At 45.2% G+C, this 15,921-nt stretch overlaps 1 protein-coding gene across 18 annotated transcripts in view; it reads left to right on the top strand.

Annotated features, from left to right (window-relative positions):
• Nucleotides 1-8,526: 8,526 nt before the first annotated feature.
• The window catches only part of IGFN1 (immunoglobulin-like and fibronectin type III domain containing 1), a 41,752-nt gene continuing 34,357 nt past the window's right edge, over nucleotides 8,527-15,921 (top strand). For 17 of the 18 annotated variants that reach the window (XM_019472736.1, XM_019472743.1, XM_019472734.1 and 14 more), the window contains exon 1: nucleotides 14,013-14,306. The gene's annotated coding sequence lies outside the window, so the exon portion shown is untranslated. Of the gene's footprint in view, nucleotides 8,763-14,012; nucleotides 14,307-15,921 lie in introns of those variants that run through there. The other variant, XM_019472735.1, reaches the window with a different exon arrangement.

The raw sequence follows: 15,921 nt of genomic DNA on the forward strand, positions 1-15,921 counted from the left end.
TCTTGTCATTAATATATTTGTAAAAACTTTTTTTGTTGTCTCTAACGACAGCGGCCAGATTGCGTTCTAGCTGGGCTTTTGCCTTTCTCATTTCCTCTCTGCATGACCTAACGAGATCCCTGTACTCTTCTTGAGTCGCCTGCCCCTTCTTCCACAAGTGGTAAACTCTCCTTTTTTTCCTGAGTCCCAGCAAAAGCATTGGATTGGAACTGCTCTTGTTGCACCTTGTGTCCATTGTTTCTTGTCCTATTGCTGTGCACTGCTGATAAGAGTTTGGCTCTGCCTTCTCTATAAGCCACCCTAGGTAGGAGGAAATTGAAATTCAGTCCTCTTGCATCCTTTCTTCTCCAGGCTGAACAAATCCAGCTCCTTCAGCCTCTGCTCTACCTCCTGGGCTCTAACCCCCTACTGAACCTCCTATTTGTTGGCTCTCCACTGGACTCGCTCCAGTATGTCCAGGCCTTTTTTTGTAACTGGGGAGCCCAAAACTTTACGTAGTACTTCAGATGTGGCCTCATAAAAGGAGGGGAAGAATCTCCTCCCTCGACCTGCTGGCTGTGCTCTTGCTGATGCAGCCCAGGATGCTGTTGCCCTTCTTTGCTGCAGGGGCTCACTGCTGACTCCTGTTCAATCTGTTGTCCGTCAAGTCCTTTTCTTCAAAGCTGCCTCCCAGTCAGTCGGTTCTCAGCCTGCCCTGCTCCATGGGCTTCCTCTGGCCCAGGTTCAGGACTTTGTATTTGCCTTCAGTGAACTTGAGAAGGTTTCTGTCAGCCCATTTCTTCAGCCTGTCCAGGTCCCTCTGAATAGGATACCCTGCTTTTCAGCGTATGGACTGTACCCTGCCTGGATTTTGAGTTTAGGATACGAGAAGGGAGGATAGAAGAATGTCCTCACATAGATTTGTGTCACTGCACTCAACTTGCACTTCCCACAGCTGTTGTCAAGATCTGAGCTCAGGGTCCCAAATTGCCATCTGGGTTTGGCTAGAAAGCCTGAGCCTTTACTTATGCCTTTCTTTTCACTGCTTTTGGATCCCGAAGACTCTGCCCCAAGGAGAACTATGAGACTGTCTCTGTGAGGCCTTTCCTGAGATCTCTTACAGTTTTCACACCCTCTGCAATGTTGTATTGCTCCTTCCTGTCTTAGCTGCCATTTGGTAGCACCATCACAACTCCCTTTCAATGAGGGTTCATGATTGCAGCCCCCAACCTCTGCTTCCATCCCAAATACAGTGGATCCTGAGTCCTGTGGGGCTGTTCTGCCAGGCAGAATCCTCATGTCTCCAAGGAGAAAGGGCTGAGGCAACGTACTCCCATGTGAGTGGCTTTTCTGTCCAGTCCCCAACTTGCCATTCCTCAGATCTGTTTTGAATTATGTAGTTGAGTGTCTGCAGAGACAACATGCTGCTACAATGAGCAGCCTGGAAAAGGACCTGGGGTCCTTTAGGAAAGAACACAGATGTTATGGTGGATGCCAAGTTGAATATGAACCAGCTATGTGTGCTCATCATAAAACTAACTGCATCCTGGGCTAAATCGGAAGGCGTGTGGCCAGCAGAGCAAGGCGTGTTCGCAAAGGTGACAGGGCCAAACACTTCTTGGTGGTGCCAAATTATAATGGGCAATGGCCACAAGTTGCAGCTCGGGAGGTTCAGGTTGGGCACTAGGAAAAGACTTCTCCAGGAAGCTGGTGCAGGCCTGGGACAGGTCATCAGAGAGGGGGGAACCTCTGTCCTTGGGGGGAGTATGGGGTGGTTGTTAAGACTCAGTGGAAAAGCCATGGCTGCTCCAATCCGGTGTTCAAGACAGTCCTGCCCTGAGTGGGAGGTTGGACTGGGGACCTCCAGAGCCTCCTTTCACTGACACCTCTGTGATTCAGTGACCATCAGTGGCCCAGTTGCAGCTCCTCTTTCAACTGCCAAGTTAGGTGGCTTTCGGGTTCACCAGGGCTTTCTTTGTATCTGAGTCTTGTGTGCGTGCTGTGACCTTGCATCTCTGGAAACAATGGTTAAGACAATGTGATGTGGCAAATAATAAATCCTTTTTAATAAATACAGCAGAGAGCACTACAGGCCTCAGCTGCTCTGTAGACTCTCACAGCTTTCCTACCACCTTCTGACCAGGTCAGCGTGACTGGCTGCCTGGGACCTGTAGATGGCTTTGCCTGATACACCGTATAGCTGAGTGTTAAAGAACATTTCCTGGGTGAAGCATTTAAGGAACTGCTATAACTACTTGTGTTTGAAAGAGGCCTCAATTAATTGAGACTTATAAAGGTAAACTGGGACCATCCTTCTCCTTTCACCCTCTGGTTGAGCTCAGAAATCAGCTGACATAGTTAAGCTGACAGTCATTAGATTTATATGTCCTTTGCTTCTGGCATTCTGTCCTCCTGTCTGATCCAGCAATTTGCGTCTGTTGACCTTTGTGGCATGTGGTAAGGCCAGTGTATCTTGGCTTCTGCCTCAGACGGCTGTGGCTTCTTGTTTAAGGAAGTTTATTTCTCAAGGATATGGTCATAAGTCAACAATGCGCACGTTCTATTTTTGCAGGCATACCTAGAGAGTCAGGAAGGAGGCCAAAACCCTTCCAGAGAAGACAGACTGCAGTTCTTAATGTTCTTATCAATGAGGTGTAAGTTCATAAGCTACAAAGAGGACACAAATTGTACACTAGGATAAATAAAGGGAGAGGACAGGGAAAAGAAAGGTGCCTGGAATATGAGATAGCCACTTAGAAGTTGATGGATAGATAGGAAAATATTACACCAGGAAGAAAAAGCTGAAATTTTAGTGTAGATGTATGGGACAGAGAACTAAAATTACACTTTGAAAGATGGGCATGGAGTCTTAATAAACACAAAGCCCAGAAATTTTGTCTTCATATTATTCCGGAAGGTCAGCAGCAACAGTTAATGGTTTATTTGATTGCTCCCTGCTTTTTAGAGTTCTTTAGAGTTTTTCTCTGTATCTTCCTGAGTCTTATTCTCTGTGCTAGATTGACCCTCCTCCATCAGGAGTCTCCCACTCTGCTGCTGCCGCCAGTTTGGGGTGGGAACCAAGTTCCTTAATATTGCCATGAAAGGAATGGTAAGGATGGCCAAGAGGAGCATCTCACTAGTGCATTCCTCCTCCCAGCGAGGACTGGGAAATTGTCAGCGTGACCCAGCTGGCCCTGAGGAATCAGAGGGAGTCCAAAATTGTAGTGGCACTGAGGAATACAGGCCAGCCCTCTCAGATGATAAACGTGTGAGGTTTCTCCCCTTCCCTCCTCCACCGTGGGCTGCATAGACAGCTCTGCCCCTGTATGGTCGCTGTGGGAGGAATAATACCTTTGCTCTGGTTACAACCCCTTCAAAGTAGACACACTCGCTGGGTGAAGAGAGAGGAGTAAGTGGTGAGTGTAAAATGAGATATGCCTGAAAAATAGGCTGAATGAAGCTGAAAAGCACATGAATGGCTGACAGGATGACCCATTCACTGTCATGGTCATAGACAGCTCTGAACAATTTGGGACTCTCAATCTGTCAGTCAAAGAGATTGACAAGGACATGCTGGACTTTGTAAAGGCCCAAACTGCAAGCAATTGGCTCGCCATACAGTTTGCCTCAGAGGTTAATCAGGGCCTTTGCGTGGGTCTTGTTTCCTCCTGCTCCTAGCACTGGTATTGTCTGCCCCAGTCGCCCTTCCCAGAAGATGGTCCTCCCTCATCCATCACCCGTTCTGTCATAGGATCCGTCTCTGACACCCACTCCTCCTTTCCTCCCTTATCCTAGTCTGACCGTGATGTATCAGCACCCGTGACATTATCCTGCCCATTTCAATGATGCATCTATCCATCTGTCTGCCTTGAAAAGTGACCTGCTCACTATGTCCCTCCACCCTTCAGTCAGACAGGAGCCTGCCTGTCTGCCTGACCGCAAGCAGGCAGAATGTGCTTGGTGGTGGAAAATACAGAGCACGTGTGACTGTATGTCACCAAAGGCAATACATAAAAAGTAGCTCCTGGAGACTGTCAGAAACCAAGTTGTAAACTGGGCTGCAAGATACAGTATCATCACCCAGTTCCTATTCAGAGGTTCTGCCTTTCCCAGGCAGTTGCAAACTTAGCTGTGTCGTAGGGAACAATGTTACAACGAGGTGACAGAACTCAGTGTGAGACGTTAAAGGAGGGGAAGGTGATTTTATTTTAAAATAAAATGTTTTCATTCACTCAGACTCATATATGCATGTACCTCAAGGACCAAGATGCTTATATCCCAGTGGTCTTCCCAGCATGTGGGTACCAAGACATGTGTGTCCAGGTGATCCCAGTGACTTCAGGGAAGGCTCCAGGTACTCAGTACCCATTAGACAGGTCTGGACACTTCAAACTGAGATGACTTAAAAAATGAAGTTTTGTGTCTTCAGGAACCTTGAAGTACTGGCAGTGACTTCATCATCTAACACTGCTAGGACTAGGCCACATAGCAGTCTGACTATCATTCTTTGGTGCTCTTTACTAGGCATCTCGAGTTCTGCACTTGTCTCATCCCTGGGTCAGTGAAATAACTGGCAAAAGGAGACCCCTGTGGTTGGGTTCACAGCGGGTACAGCTTCACAGCACAATGAATTGAGCATGTCCTAGCAAGGAACTATTTTGCTGAAGACAGCTGAGATCTTCCCACAGGAAACAGTTGCAATTTTGATCCTAAACAGAAAGATTACTGTCTATGATGCTTTTTAGAAAGTCAACGTTAGTGTGAAAAGCAAGGCAGTAGTTGCATCTCCCGGGATGAGCCTGGAGGAAGATTGTTGTGCTAGAGAGCATTGATCAATCCACTGCATATGCTTGAGGGAGGAAATGGCACAGGAATCAAATTCAGTTCCTTGTGAAAAGTCTTGCAATATATTTTAAAAGTTGAGACAGTGGGACCGCATAGATTCATTCTGGAGACTGAGGGAGCTTGGAAGGGAGCAACGTCTCAGTTTGGAAATCTCAGAACAACAGAAACTCCCAACAAAAATGGACTTTCCTCTTCAGTTCCAAAGAGTGAATACTCCTCCATGAAATGGTACAATTTTTCCTGTCATATGCTGGGGAGTGAGAGGAGAGGGAGGTAAACCTCTCTATACTTGGTTGTCTGCTTATCCATTGCTCAGTGTCTTTTCTGCTTGCTGCCTGCCTCTTCCCATGGTTCTGCTCCCACCGTTCCCTTCAGTCATGAACAGGGAAGGCATGTGGGGCAGATGAGCGCTACTGAGGGCAGGGACATGCAGAGGGGATAGAGAGGTCATCTGGGCCTAGAAATCAGCAGGAGAGCAGAACCACCTGTAGAAGCAGGAGGATTTAGGGAAGGCAGGGTGGGAGGGGAGGGGGAGCTGAATTTGAAGCATGATGCACCTGTTGGGTGCAGGGCTCTGCCATCACCTCTCTGCTCACGCACATCAGGTGCTGGGTGAGTGCACCTGGTCAGTAAGGTCCCTGCCCTGCCTCTGCTGGGGCTGCCCCTTCCATCGAGGAGCAGCCTTGTGACGGGTAGTGAGCAGTAAAGGCCTGTGCCTGTCACACATTGGGTTGCTATCACATGGGAGAACTAGTGAGGGAACTGGCTGCCACGGGGTGTTTGGGGGCAAAAAGCTCAGCTGCCTTCATGATCACAGAATCACAAAACTCTTCCTTATATCTAATCTAAATCTACCCCCCTTTAGTTTAAAGCCATTCCCCCTTGTCCTGTCGCACCAGGCCCTGCTAAAAAGTTTGCCACCATCTTTTTTATAAGCCCCCTTGAAGTACTGACAGGCTGCAATAAGGTCTCCCCGAAGCCTTCTCTTCTCCAGGCTGAACAACCCCAACTCTCTCAGCCTTTCTTCATAGGAGGGGCGTTCCATCCCCCTGATCATTTTCGTGGCCCTCCTCTGGACCCGCTCCAACAGGTCTGTGTCTTTCTTTGCCGCCAGGCTGCATCCTGGTTTAGTATGGAGCCCGTGCTTTGGATTGAAGCAGTGTTGTAGTGCCTTACTGTAGGACACTCTCAAGACTACATGCTGGGAGTCTGAAAACTGGCTGAGATGTGACAATTTGTACAACTGCCTCTAGTGTCCATGTCCACTTCCTTGAGACTCCATGCTTCTTGGGCATGTGAGAAGAGCACAAAGTGGATTGTACTCTTACTCTTTCACAACAAAGGTTCAGGGTTCTCAGACTTAATGCACTGGTAGTTCGTTTCTGTGTTTTATCCTCATTTGAGGTAGAAGTGAGAAGGTTTTTGTGCCCTCAGTACAACTCCTAGCAGACAATTTAACAACTGGGTTGCAAACATGAAAGGGGAGAGGGCCAGGGCTGGCTGAGCTGACAGTGTTTTAGGGTAATACTCTGTGGGAGAGTAACAAAATCTGTCTATGTTGTAAATAAATCCGAATGGCTTATTTTGGCAAAGAATTTTCATTCGTGACAAATGCAATTTTGAGACAACCAGTAACCACTTGCTAATTTGGGATGAAATTAGAATTGGAATCTGACATCCTCAGGTCAGATCAGGCGTAGTATTTGGTGAGTTTCCAGCAGAGTCCTCTCACATGTGTGATAGGAAATAATCTTTATGAGGGCTGTCAAAGGGAAGGGAATACCCGGGCTTACAAATCATTGAAGTGGGTTATTGGAAAGGGATGTGTCAGAGGATTGCTAAGTAACACATAAGGCTGCACTTTGAGTTTCTGAGGTCTGGTAACTGGGACATATTTTCAAGTCTATCAGACTGATTTTAGCATCTCCTGGGTTGTTAGTACACTCTGCTTTTTGAGGCAGAAGATGTTTTTGCTCTTCTACAATATTAAATGGGACCTTCTATGTTTTGCTGACTGTAAATATGGGTAAAGGTGTTTAAATGTGATTCCTTGGGCTGTGTCACCTGCACTTTATGGCTTAAATCTGTTACAGTATAACCTCAGGAGATTGTGCTACAGCTCAAGCTCTCTCATCGTCAGGAAGGTTGCTTAGCTATTGAGGGGCAAGGTAAGAAATCCTCAGTAGATTTCAGTTGGCCACTGTGATGTCAAGGGACTGAGAATCCAAACTCAAAAAACTGATTAATCTAAAGTGAAAGAGTTAGGGAACGATAACCCCATTTGGGTTATCTGATTTCTTGGAAAGTACATGAAAGTACATAAAAGTACAGGCAGACCTGCTGTCCTCCTGCTAGTTCATCTTCATACCTCTTTCTGTGTCTTCTTACAACTCATTGCTTACCAAGGCTTAGTGCATTGGAGGTATAGTTTTATGCAGGGGGGCAATAGGCCCATTGCCTGGTGTGTGTGTGTGATTACTTTCAAGTGGTTAGAAGCAAAACCTTTGAAAATGATGTTTGCTTTAGATTCTTGCCTCTCCTGTTGGATGGCACTGGACTAGGTGGTGTGATTCCAGGCCAGGTTGCATCGTTGGGGCTGTGGAGTTTGCCACCTTTCAGCACTTGAAGTGCTTCATGTACAGCCTATCCCACAAGCACATTTTCTCCTTGAAGAGGACAAGCTGCTGAACTTTATCCATCTGCTTTTTAGAAGCATTGATATGCTCATGTCTGCCCTCCCTCACCGTATTGCATGGGGTTGCCTTTGAAATTACTGAATATGACTGACATTATCACCCAAGGTGTGACTATCCCTGTGGTGAGCAACATGGGCAATGAAACACCAGAAATGTCTGCAACTTGCAGACCTGGGAAGGGGTGGGAGCAAGGAGAGCTTTGGGTGGTCCATGGGTGCCCGCTACCCTCTGCAAGCTGAGGAAACTGTGTCTGTAAAGCCTCTTCATCCCCTGCCTTGGGCTCTTTTAATTTGGGGCTCTGTCTTGTTTCTCTAAAGATTTATCTAGATCAGCTCCAGGTGACTCTGGATAAATGTCTCCTAGCAGAGGAAACCTTTACGGTTAAGCAGAACCTAGTCTGCAGGGGCATCTGATCTCCATTTCCAGCCTGACCTAATGGTTCCTAATCCCCTGTTAATGCTTCTGAGGCACTTTTTATTCCAAGGGGTGTGCAAAGCTATGTAAGTAACAGCGGCTGCTCTCAGTGATGTAACTGGAGTGCAGGCTCATGCTTTTCAACTGCATGCTAATGAATTCACATTAGCACTGTGAGCTGGTGCTGTGAAGTGCTCTGTCCATCCCTTATATTCATAATACTAAGTCTTCAAAGAGTTATTTAAAAAGGAGTGTATTTGGAGAAGCCTCATCTTTAAATGCACTTGGCCACTCACTTTTAACTGAAGTTCAATTTATCTGATCAGTTAGTAACCCTAGTTATTCTTGAGATTGGTTTCAAACCAATTAAACCTCAGTTTCCTTTAAAACATCCAGAACCATTCAGTTGTATCAAAGTTTTTAGTGAGTCGCTGTGAAGAGGAAACGCAATCTGCAGAAAAAGCACCACTCCAAGTGACCTGTGAAATGTTGAAGAATTATGTTAATCTCAGATTTGTCCAGCACCATTACATGGACTGAAATAATAACGAATAGGAGGCAGGTGCATCGGGTTCCCATAAAAAAAAAATCATCTGGATGTCTCACAGGCTAACAGCCCTGTGACAGGCTTCACCTACCAGAGGGAGAGGGCGAGAGAGAGATTAAGAGAAGGGGAGGCAGAAGGCGAGACAGAGGGAGCAGCTGAGAAGGATCCCAGGGACCCAGTACTGATCCCACAGCTGAGCACTGACTGCAGAAAGGACTCGGGTGAGCTGCAGCTTTGACAGCAGTCGGGGTAGAAGAGGACCTCCGGGGTGGCACACGCAGGTGAGTGCTGTGTACCTGTTTCAGATAAGTAGCTGTGTTTGCTGTGAGCAAGGGTGTGTTTGAGCTCCTTGTGATTACCTTCACAAGGCAGAAAAGGTGACTGATGGGGAGTGACAGACCCTGCTGGTTTCATGCCTGCAGAAAGGGGAACACTGCGACCCTTTTGTGAAACTGCAGGATTCCTGGAGCAAGTAGGGGTGAAAGGGAAGAGATGCCCTCTCTTCCACTGTGATTGTTTCTATTTTGGTTATTTCTCTATTGGATGCTGGCATAATTTTCTGGCTCTGGATGACACTTATTTTATTCCGATATTTTAGTGCTGGATAAGGAGAGAGTTTGACAGAGGACAACCTTCAGAAGGAATGGGACAGCATTCCCAATGATGGGAGTCCTCTGGCACCTTTGTAGGTGCCAGACATTAACTTGTGCAGGCACAGGTCAGGCAAGGCAGTACTAGAACAATGTTGAAAATCATGTTCAGGTGTCCCGCAAAGAAAGCGGAAAGGTGGCACATGCTGTGGCGTCTTGGAGTTTCAGAGAGATTTTTTTACTATTTGTTTCAGTGTCAAACTTCCTGACACATTAGGGCATGAAATATTAAAATAGCTTGTCGTGTAAGGACTGGGCTTTTTTCATCTGTTGCCACTGGCAGGTTGGGGAAACAAATAAATAAATCAGAACTGGGCTATTTGTTATGTGCTCTAGTTTGAAGGTGGGGGGGAAATGAGAAAAAGCCTTATAACTTGAATCCCTTGTGGCATCTGAATAGCACAATTTTTTTTTTTACTGCATGCAGTGAGCTTTATTAACCCTCTGCATGCCCAAGGGGTGGTGTATGCAAAGTGGTTTGAACATACATAGTTAATTTTAGCTGGAGAAGAAGACATTTGGCAAAGTCCAGTGGCCATGTAGGGTCAAATGAAAGCGGTGCAGGCATGCCTTACTCTCTACATTCATTAAAGCACACGATGGGTTAAAATGTTGTTTTCCTCAGTGTCTCAAGGAGGGGTGAAAAGTACTGATGGGGTGATATGCCTGGTAATATGTTGATGTTTAAACGCATCTTTGGTGAGTCTATATTAAACATCTGTGGCCCACTATTTTGTTTTTCCGAATGGAAAAGGGTAAGTAAATTCCAACACTGGCCAGCCCAGGCAGCGTGCAAGAAAGATAGTCATGAGAGCAGCTATCACAAGGGGAAAGTAGGAATGTCAGGTTTATAGGCAGCCAGGCTCCATCTAAATCATAGATCGTGCTAGCAAATCCCTCCGGTCAGTCATGGGTGCAAACAGATTTAATCAGTCCTGAACAAGGGAATAGAAGGAATTCTGTACACCATGGGAAGGAGGGAGCTAATCTGCAGTGTGAAAGCAGAGCACTGCTGCTTCTTGAGTTCGTTACCCTGATTCTAATCTTTTCCTTATGTTGAGTTGCATCTCAGCGTGTGAAAGTCCAGCTAACTACAGTGGGTCTAATCATGGCTCTGCGTGAACAGTGATGACAGACCTCAGCTTGCTGGTGACAAAGGGGCAGACTGGCATCTTGGGTGTGGGAGGTAAAATAACCAAGGCTTCAAGCCTTAAATTTAGTCTCTTAAATTTCTTCTGGAGTGTACAACATGGATGATCTGGTGTTGAGGGACTGGGCTGAGCATGGGCATCTTCCACTGAAATCAGAGGGAGCTGCAAGTACTCAATACTTGGTGCATCACATTTATTTAAAATCAAATATTATGAGTCCAGAAGACTCATTTGGGCACCCACATGCATGGTGTGACTATTCCTCATCTGGGTGCAGGGCATTCTCCTGGTGAAAACAAAATGCCGTTCTGTGACCCACTGGGTCTGTGGCCTGATCTGACCAAAAGAATGTCCATTTACATGACCAGCAAGACCAGTACTGTCAGACTTACCTGATTCGATATAGTACATTGGGTGGTTGTAGGGCTGCAGGTAACTGGTAGTCTTCACTGAATTTGGACCTTTATTCCATTTTCCATGCCCTTGCCCATCCTTAAATGAATGCAACTTTTTTTTTCTTGTATAGTGTTTATGGGGTTCTCACTGCTATCACGTCAAAGTAGACTTTGTACCTGACTACTGTGCTTTGCATATCTTGACCCATTACATATCTGTGAATATTTCTGCCCCAAATCCTCACTGACATCACCTTGACCTTCAGTGCAGTGACTGACTGGACACCCATGCTGCGGGGGAAGGGAGTGGCTTGGCCAAGTTACTCAAGTATGAGACTAGCTTTTGACCTTGGTCATCTGTTCATGAACTGGAAAATCCAGTCAGCTTTTTGGACCTACCAGGTCTTGGTTTCTTCACTTCTTGCTCTGTCTGAGCCATGTGGTGGGCACCAACAGTCTATAGGAAGAGTTGTGCCAGTTGTCACCGGTCAGAATGGGTAGGCTTCATACTGATATACCAAAGAAGAAGGGAATTACAGGGAAAACAGAAGATTGGAAGAGTCTAATTTCCAGATAAAATGTACTTTTTATCTGGAAATAACTGATTTCCAGTTATAACTAATATATTTCAGCAGTCCTGAAATAACTGTCCTGCAGCTGTTGCCCCTTGACACTTCTTCACTGCCTTTCATTAGGGGAATTAACTTGCTTCCAGGGAAAAATGCGCCCCCTTTGCAGTGGAAGCAGTGACCGCTGCTGAATGTACCAGGCTTCGTTACAACATTTTGCAGGTTTTCAGTGGTATGTGATAGCTTATCCACTGGCATGCAGGGGTTAACAGGACTTTTGGGTGGGCGGGTGCAAAGTAAGCTGTGAAATGGAAGAAGGTCAGTCTCTTGGAGGAGTTTGCTCTGTCACAGATGGTTTTAAGTTATCAATTCATCTGTAGAAGAGGTCTCCATTCCTTCCCCACCAAGAAAACTGTAAAACCAGGGCTGGAAATAAGGCAAACCCTGTCAGGTCAGGTTCAGTGGCCCAGGCAGAATTGTGGCTCTCCTGGTACTTGCTAGACCCAACTGTCTATCTAATTAGGAGTTATCTAATTAAGAGTTCCTCAGTTGTTCAAGCAGATCCCAACAGCTAAATGCGTTTTGAGACTAAATAGCATCGGCAGTGCACTTTTCAGTGGGGAACAAGTCACTGGAAAGGGAGCGTACACAGGAAGGGGAACAGCAGTAAGCCTTGTGGCTCTGGATAGCTCAGGTCCTTTGGTCGGGCCAACTCTGCTAAGTGGAAGGCTCTTGCTGCAGTTGATGAGAGCTGAATTCAGGTTTCAGTAGAAGCTGGTAAATGCTTCCTCTAGGAGCATTCCCATGGCTTACATGAAGTGTTATTGTCTTTAGAGACTTGTGTAGCAACTGGTTTTATTAAAGGTACTTAATGTTAAGGCTACAGCATCCGATCAACAAAGTAACATAACTGCTGCCCTGGACCAGTAAGACTAATGTCTAAGGAAGTGTCCGTGGGATGATCATTGGCCAAAACAGGTGGGGGAAGGGGCTGTGGGAAACCCACTAGGACACTACTAGAAAACAGTGTCTGCTACTGAGTGAGAGGATTTTCCAGCAGCAGATGGAAAATCCTTGTTCTTATTTTCTGGCTTGCTAACTTTCAAATTGTTTACATTTGACTTTGGAATTACTTCTAATCACTGCAAAGGTAACAAGGGATGCAGAACTGAATGATCAATGATCAAACATCAGTTTGAACAATCACATTTTCCTACTATTTTCCATCTGCTGCTGGAAAATCCTTGTCTTATTTTCTTGGCTTGCTAACTTTCAAATTGTTTACATTTGACTTTGGAATTACTTCTACTTTTATATCACTGCAAAGGTAACAAGGGATGCAGAACTGAATGATCTTAGCCCAAACATCAGTTTGAACAATCACATTTTCCTCTATTGACACTATTTTCTTATGAACTGGGAAGGTATAAATATTGTCAACAGCAATAACTGTCAAAAAGAAAGAAGGAATGAAGAAAATTACTCCAGAATTTCATTTTCACATTTATCTTTTAAATTGTTGATTAAACTGGTGATCCCCAGCCCTGCAAAGGAGAAGTTTTTGATATCTGGATCAGAACAGCTGACAGATCATACTGCTACCACCAGTGTCTTTTCAACTGAAAGATCATCTTTCTAAGACTAGTGGAAATGGTGCCCTTCATGGTTCTTCTGTCTTCATCCAACCTAACATGAGTCTTAGCTCCAGGACCAAGTTTTTGCTGTATGTTCCTTTCCCTGTTACCAACAGATTTTAGAACTCTAATCTCCTGATGGGAAACCAGAGGAAAACCTTGTTCTGGTTCTGTCAGCCCAGACATCATATGAACCATGGTCACCATGATAAAAATATTTCCATTGCCAACTTCTGGAGCCAGCCCTTCATCTCAGAGTTGAACATGAGGATTTAATATGAATATATGGCACACAGTGCAAAGGAAAAAAAGATTGTATGCTCTCATCCAGAAGTGAATGAAAGTAGACTCCCAGACTGAGCAGGCTTTGTTGCCTGCATGTAGTGCTGCTGGGAGAAGATAGCATTCAGTCCCAGACTGGCCATCTCTGTGAACATCAGGAATTAGATAGAGCTACCTTTGCTTCCAATTGAGCTCAGTCCATTTGAGCTTTCTGGGTAGAGGAAGGAAGGTTTACAAGTTGCAAGGGCAGACTGGAAGCAAAAGATTTTTGGGCACGATATGCTGCACTTGCACTTCTAGGGTAAACCTGTCCATGGAAATAAGTGGCCTTGTTGCTGCTCATGGGAACAGGGATCAGCCTGTGGCTGTGCTGGAAGGAAAGACTGCAAATTGAGATGTCTGTTTTGGCTATAGCAGTGAAGCTGTTCTAGGAGGAACTGGATTTCTTTCAGACCTCTCAGAATAGCACAAACTGAAAGACTCTGCTTATGAAGGCCAAGCCCAGGCATGGTTGCCCCATACACAAATGCAATAATCCACTGTTTTTACTTGTCCTCTAAGGAAATTTGAGATCTTCTAAGGACTCACGGCTTCTGAGAACCAGTCTATTGATGTGTCCTACAAAACTTGGATGTACAGCTTGTCCCTTCTTTGGACAAGCCATTGATCTGCACAAATGTTTGTCCTTCTTTGAGGCACAAAGTCTTGACCCAGCTTGCACTTAGAAATCCAGTGTTGCCTTGACTGATGGTCACATCTGACCAAGTTGGCCCACTGCCTTGTTTGAGGCTTGCCAAAGACACTGGGTTCAATTGCAGCTCTCCTGGTGCTGTGGGAAGCATGGGTGTATAATGCATGCAGCTCAGTATAGAGACATCCTGGCTGGGCAGCTACTGAGCACAGGCTTAGCTTCTAGGAGAGTAGAGAGGTGTGAGGGGGACAAGAATTTATCATTTCTTTTGCCACTTAGTGACATTTACAACAGACTAATAAGGGGCACGGCTTCTTCCATACCTGTGACCAAGAGACCTCTTGAACAGCTATGAAGAGCTCTGTGGTCTGAGTCAACGGACAAAGCCACTGTGGTCCTGGGAGACGCAGTATTGACTTCAAGCAGGATCATCTCAGAAGCTCGACCTGTAAGGTAGTGAGTTTGGTCATGTCACCACTGAGATTTGTGTGGAGGTGATACAGAGCTGGGAGTATGAAGTGTTACCTTCACTGTCACGGTAGACGTTACTCTGTGTTGCTGTAGGGCTGAAAATTGTTGTAAATGTTCTGGGAGGAGTGGTCTCCTATAGCGTACACCGATTTCCCTGGTAAGATGGCAGGCTGTTGAAGGTCTGCCCTAACTGTCCCATGGAGCTAACGTGGGACTTGTAGCACAGGTACGCTATGGTTTCTAATGTTTGTTATCTTGGAGTCATTGTTTCTTGGGACAGCAAGTAGGGATATGTCGTTTTTTCTTCTGGACATTTAGTAAAACTCTGTTGTATTTGCTCTGCGATATTTGCTGTAAATTTATTGACTGTATGAAAATGTGTGTCTATGTTATGAAAGAATTTATGAAAGAAGTTATGAAAGATGTTGTAGACATCGAAAGGAACAGACTGACCTGTTCTCGTGCTGTCACCCCATACCTGACGTGAATTCACTGTCTTGTTCACTGCTGTTAGGGCTTAATTGCTTTCATTCACTTAGAAAATATAGATGATGTGTGTCTCCTTTTGGCATTTTGTGTCCATGCCACTTTAAAAAATAAATAGCTATAGAGTATCTGATGTAAGCATACGTAAATTGTGGACAGCATGAGCAATCACTTATGTTATATTCATAATCCCTGAGGCAGAAGAGAAGATCAAGTCAAGTATAGATTTACCGAAGGGATAAGTCACACAAAATCCTTGGGCATTCCTCCCTGCTCTACACAAGACCTCCATTCATCGCTGGAGTGCTTGTGATGTTCCCCCTCTGTGACCTGCTCAGGAGTTTTCATGAAGTTGCACTTCTGCAGTTGCTGGCCTTCAGTTCTGTGGTTCTAACCAAAGTCTTTGATATTTTCCTTTAAAAATCTTCTGAAATGGGAAGACTCAAGCTCAAAATATTACTTAAAGTTAACAAATAAACAAAGAAAGCCTACCCAAAGCTAAAAGAGAAATTTTAGGTGAGAGATCCTTCTTCTCAGTGAGTATCTGGGTCCTCTGGTGTAAAGCACAGCTAGAATTTGAGACTGAGCACATAACAATTTGGTATTTTATTTAGAACATTTGCTGTGTTGGGACTGTCCTGATTTTTATGAATTACAAAGAGAAATAGAATGCTGCATCTGTTGCTGATTAATTTATTATAATGATGATTCACGTCTTCTGCTGTTGTCTATGCTAATGGCTTTGTACTGCACATTTACTGTGCTTGTGTCCATGTCTGTGGTACATCCCATTCCTCTGGACCCATCACCTCTGTATGAACCACTCACTGCCTGTCACTTCTCTACAAGTTTGGCTAATTTTGCTCACCAGTCTCTGCCAGCAATTACGTCACATCTTGTCTGTGTGTTCCACTGTCTGAACCTCATAAATAATTACTTGTGACACCACTAGTACCTCCAAATCCTGTGACTCCCAAATGTTTTGCTTATTCACTTAGCTGATTTATGGCCCTATTGCTCGTGTCTAGTCAGGACAAAAGGGAATGGGCTCTTGCTCTGTCTCATCCAGACAGATTGATGGATAGACAAGAGGAAGGGCAGACCTCCCATC

The sequence above is a fragment of the Aptenodytes forsteri genome, unplaced genomic scaffold (genome assembly GCF_000699145.1).
Source record: "Aptenodytes forsteri isolate BGI_AS27 unplaced genomic scaffold, ASM69914v1 Scaffold213, whole genome shotgun sequence".
NCBI classification, from domain to species: domain Eukaryota; kingdom Metazoa; phylum Chordata; class Aves; order Sphenisciformes; family Spheniscidae; genus Aptenodytes; species Aptenodytes forsteri.